Consider the following 5,913-nt stretch of genomic DNA (forward strand, 5'->3'; position numbering starts at 1 on the left):
AATAGTAGAAGTCATATTGTGGATGCAAGGAAATCAAGTCAGTTAATCTGCAAGGAAATCAGTCCTGAATATTCATTGAAAAGACTGACGCTGAAGTTCTACGACTTTGGCCACCTGATGTGAAGAGTCGACTCATTGGAAAAGACCTTGATTCTGGGAAAGACTGAAGGCAACAGGAGAAGGGGATGGCAGAGGATGAGATGGTTAGATAGAATCACCAACTGAATGGACATGGATTAAAGCAAACTCCGGGAGACAGTGGAGGACAGAGGAGTTTGGTGTGCTGCTGCCCATGGGGTTGCAAAAAGTCGGATACGACTTAGAGACTGAACAACAGCAATAATGACAACGTTATGGCTGCAGAGCGTAGAACGTGCCCCACTGTGCCATCGGGGCTAATCTATTGTGTACAGTCGATAATCCTAAACCTCTGGATTATGTTGGGAATATGGAACTCACACTCATCTCTGTAGCCCCAGAACTTTCTAGAAAAATGCCTGGTGACTAGCTGGCGTTTCATAAATGCCTGCTGGATGACTACGCAGCACAGATGAACGGCCCCAAAGACACTGTTGGACCATTTGCTCTTACCTCATTTTAAGAACTTGGCATTTAACCCGATCTCCCCACATATGGCTTATCTACAATTGGGGGGAAAAATCAAAAAATTGTGCTGAAGTGACTTAAATTTCTCAGGAGAGAGCAGATGGTGATTTTAAATAGTTGTGGAAAGAATGTAATGGGAAAGAAGACAATGGCAAGAAAAAAACCAATGCTTTCTCTGAGGCATATGTCTGGGTGAGGTCGCCAGAGGGATTGGCTCCACTCTGGACCAACCTCTTCCTGCAATCAGTCCCCAAGGCCCCTGACACTCAGTGACATTCACTCCAGCCGGCACAGAGAATGTGACAGGCAGGCCTATTTTTAAAAGGTGGCAATTGAGTTGAATTCATGTCAAGAGGACAGAGGGTGGATGGCGGTGTGGGGAGCATGAAGGAGAGAGGGGAGTTTTAAGAGGCTGCGTGAGAAGCCCATCAAGACTTCCTGGGGAGGTCTTTCCTGTTTGGGAAATAGTCAGGGCAGAAACAAAGTTCAAGTTCTAGTGCTTTCCATCCTGACGACCGTCCACAGCCTCACACTCAGCGTGGGTTTTCTTTGAAAGCGGACGGGGCCAGACAGCGGGGACGTTCTGGGGGTCCCGGATATTGTGAGACCACAGAGATGCCTGGAGGAATCCTCAGGGACCCTCAGCCCAGGGCCACCTTCACACTGGCTGAGGACAGACATTGCTGAACAACCGGTGTGTCTACCTGTGTTTGCAGGGGAGGGGAAGGGGTATGCGGAAGGCAGAGAGTTGGGGAGGGGGGTGATGTTCTGAGCACAGCCCCTGGCGTGGCAGCTGGTATTGACTACACTGTCAACAGGCACCCGGGCTTAGGGTGGAGTTTAGAATCTTAACTTAGTCTGGAGAAATTCCAAGGTTCAGGGGAAGAAACAATAAGCAAAAATAACAGAAAAAAAATGACCTTAGTTTTAAAAAGGCTTGAGGGATAGACCAGAAAAAAAAAAAATGTAACCCTCTCATACACTTCATATCACATTACCTAGCTTCAACATTTTTTAAAAATAGTCATATTAAGAAAATGGCAGGGCAGCAAGCAGAATGATAAAATCAAGGTCATTCACCTGTCTACTCAATGAGACACATTTTCTCCTGCATAGGGACTAGAATAGGGTTGGGGACCCTCATGGAAGAGCCTTGGCTTATAAGAGCATGAAAAAGACAGAGGAAGTGGCTGGCTGGGGCCCTTCTTCTAGATGTCAGGGAGTCTTAGCTTACAACTCCAGTTTCTGGAACTTTCTGAGACTCCAAGTCTTGGTTTGTGGGTTTGGCATGGGTGAAAATAGACGATGTGGGTATGAAGTTTACTGTCATGTGTCAACATCTTTGGACTCAGGGCGTCCAGGTAGCTGGTCAGACATTGTTTCTGGGTGTGTCTGTGAGACTGGCATTAGATTAGCAAGTGAGGGGCTTCCCTGGTGGCTCAGTGGTAAAGGATCCACCTGCCAATGCAGAAGACATGGGTTTGATCCCTGGGTCGGGAAGATCCCCCAGAGGAGGAAACAGCAACCCACTCCGGTATTCTTGCCTGGGAAACCCCATGGACAGAAGAGGCTGGCAGGCTACAGCCCATGGGGTCACAGAGTCAGACATGACTGAGAACACACACATACAGTTTTATTGGTATTTTAACATCTTTGAATTCATAGACATCATGAGATATGCTGACTGATTCTCTTTCTCTCTCTGGTGATGCGGCAGATCAACTCAATAATCTTAGACTTGTATACATTTTATGGGCTGGTTACAAGTGGGTTTTCTTGAATATGGCTGACATTTTGGGATTAACTGCTTTTAACTACAGTGATGCATGGATTCTGCAGCACGCTCTGAATTGATTTTAAAACATGAGCCACTCTGATTGAAATTTCAGGTCACCTACCAGAAATCCTGTACAGTACCTTGCAAGGAATAGGGCATGGATTGGATGAAGGAGCTGTCAGCTGAACATTCATGAGGGATTCAAATATAAGGGACCAAAATTAGGAGAGTAATTTATCTAAGACATACTCAGCTCCTAAACCCCTAGTTCCTAAAATCATTACTAAAATCTTCTATGCAATTCTTTCTATGTGTCCAGAATCACCTCTTCTAATTCATTTCCTTTGAAATTTTCTCTCCAGACACTTTCATCTTTTATTCTGCTCCCCCGGAGAAGAGAAAGCACCAGGAACCAGGAAGGTAGGGCTAGGTGGGCTGTCCCTGAGAGGCAGGCTTGTCACTGGTCTCTGGATCTCACTTTCTCACTTGCGTGGGGAGGGACTTGGACCAGGCACTCCCTCCAATCCCTCCTGGCTCGCAGAGCTGACATCTATGTTCCAGTTCAGAGGGGGAACACAGGCCAGGCATCCTCGGCTGTGCCTTCTTATAGCTCAAGGGGAATTTGACGTTATTTAGGAAACGCTCCTGTGAGATTCATCAAGACTGAATGCCCCCACCCTCAATTTTTGCAAATGGGAAGCAGTCAAATGCATATGTCATCCCTGATTATTAAGACTTCTCATTATTGTTGTTGTTATTGATTTTTAAAGTGTGTTCATTACTCAGCTTCAAAATCCATTACAAAGAACAAATACGTATTTAAATATTTATTATTATCCGAGATTGTGGTCATACACTTCCTTATCCACCCACTTCCATCTGCTCTGTGATTGACTGAACAGATGGGTGTTGCACCCTGTTCCAAAAGCCAGAATACAAGGGCTCTGTGTTTTATACTAAAAGAAACTATGTAACAAAGGCAGAGGAAGGATGCAGTTTTATCATTTCTTCTTTTAGGTCTTTCCTTATTAGCTGAGCAGGAATTCTGTGTGTTTTTGAAACTCACTATAGTATGTCAAAGAATACAGCAGAGGAAAGCATGGCTATTGAATTATTTAGCTCTTCTCCTGGGTTTCTTTGCTCCATTTGGCAACATTTTTCACCCAGTCTTCCAAGCTAGAAGCCGTGTTGCTACCTTAAACTCCCTTGCCTGTTTTCATCCACCTTGGTAACTTGATTATCGAATTCTAAGCACTTTTAAATCTGCAATACTGCTGAAACCTATTCCCCTCTCACCAATTTCCCTGGCTTCTGCCATACAGTTGGGGCCTGCAGCTCTTCCCTTCAGTGTCTCTTCTAAGTCTCTTATTTTCTATTAAACAGAAGTATGCAGAAATGCCCTGGAAGGTCAGAAGGACAACAAGTGATCGCATGGCCATTTTCACAAAACAGCACAGTCTTGGGCCACAGCCTGGGTGCACAGGTACAGGGCTAGGAGTGGCCAGGACCTTATTTCCTTGGAGGCAGTTTGGACCAGCTGTAGTGGTCTCCAGGGCGCCATCGGGGGCTTATTGAGACAGCAGGAATCACACGACTGCTTCTATTATAACAAAGATGGATCTACCAAAGAGACAGAGAAAGGACTGGAGCGGGGAGATTAACTATCACACAAGTTTAGCTGAGCCATTTCTCAGAAGCTGGGCTATGAGAGTGCTGGTGCACACAGAGAAAAGCAATGAGTGAGAAGGTCACTGTGATGATAGAATTAATAGGAAAGAGCAACCAAGGATGGAGTGGAAGCAAGAGAGGATGGTTGGGTTGATGACTCAGCCTCTCACTTGGATGACTGGGTTGATACTGGCACAAGAGCACAGAGAAGGAGCCCAAAGGGAAGAAGAATCAAAGGAGGAAAGATTAATAGTAGTTTCAAAACTGTTGGGTTTGAAAGGATAGGATAACCCCGGTTATCCCACCAAAAATACTGAGTAAGCAGTAGAGAATTAAACCTAAGTGTGTGTTAGTTGCTCAGTCGAGACCAACTCTTTGTGACCCCATGGACTGCACCCCACCAGGCTCCTCTGTCCATGGAATTCTCTAGGAAAAAAAATACTAGAGTGAGTAGCCATTCCCTTTTCCAAGGGATCTTTCCAACCCAGGGATTGAACCCTGGTCTCCTGCACTGCAGGCAGGTTCTTTACCATTTGAGCCACCAAGGAGTAGTCTTGCATGCTAAAGTTAAAAGTATTCATAACTATTATCCAGGAATCTACCTGCAGACCTTGTATACTTGAAAAATACTCTCACTTATTCATAGGACATATTTCAAAGCAAATCCCCATCACCTATGTACTTTGGCTGGAAGTGATTTCTAGTCCGCTACCCAGGCCCCAGTTACTCGCAGTAATCCTGTGTACTTCCTCCTCTCCTACCTCACGAGTACCAAAACATTAGGTGACCTTTGTCCTGAAACACTGCATCTGCCTCAATGTTGCGTTCCCACAGCAGGCTCCCAGGTAGCAGCTCCAGATCCCGGTCCTCAGGGAGCCATCCATCACAGCCGGGGAAGAGCAGTTCTGATGGAACTTCCATATTCCCATGTTCCTCAAGACTGGACAGATGGAGGCCCAGCACCCGAAGCTGTGCTGATCCTGATGTGTGCACCAGGCAATGGAAAGGATCACACATTTTAGGACAGAGTCAAGGGCAACTCTGGGCTTCCCAGGTGGCTCAGTGGTAAAGAATTCACCTGCCAATGCAGGAGACACAGGAGACTCAGGTTTGATCCTTGGGTTGGGAAGATCCCCTGGAGGAGGAAATGGCAACACGATCTAGTATCCTTGCCTGGAGAATCCCATGGTCAGAGGAGCCTGTCGGGCTAGTCTATGAGGGTGCAAAGTGGTGGATAAGACTGAGCATGTGTGCAAGGGCAACTTCTTTCTCACAGATAAGCAAAATAGTTATTTGGACTCACTGTTATTCTTTAGTATTGCAGAATTCATGGTAATCAATGGTTACTTGGCATTTATTATATAATAAATAAGACATGGTTTTTGCTGTCAGGGAGGGACAAGCATGCAATTTTTATTGCATAGACTGAAATAAAGGCCCTATCAGAGGTGTAACACACAGATTTCCAAATTAAGTAATTTTGATTTGGGAAATTTAAGGCCCCTTGGAAGAAGCATCAGTTGAACAAACCCAACAAGTTATGTAGGATCTCATCAACTGGAGGGGAAGGAAGTTCTGGGGATCTTATATAACAGCTGCTTAAAGCCGATGCATTCTCCTTGGACTTGTAATTGAAATGATGTAGAGAAAATCACTGCTCCCTCCTGTCAGCTTAGCGGAAACAAAATAATAGTTGAATAGTTTGGCAAGAGGAAGAGAAAATAACCAGCAGATTCACCAAACTCTGTTCTACTTTTCAGGTTATTGCATTGATATGCACATTCGGACACAATCTATTGTTTGGAGAGTTCACTTTGCAGACAGAAAGCAAATAGGTTTCTGTTTGTTTGTGTGGGCAGCTT

The sequence above is a fragment of the Bos grunniens genome, chromosome 11 (assembly GCF_055505025.1).
Source record: "Bos grunniens cultivar Pamir isolate PY7600 chromosome 11, Bosgru_T2T1.0, whole genome shotgun sequence".
Classification (NCBI taxonomy): Eukaryota; Metazoa; Chordata; class Mammalia; order Artiodactyla; family Bovidae; genus Bos; species Bos grunniens.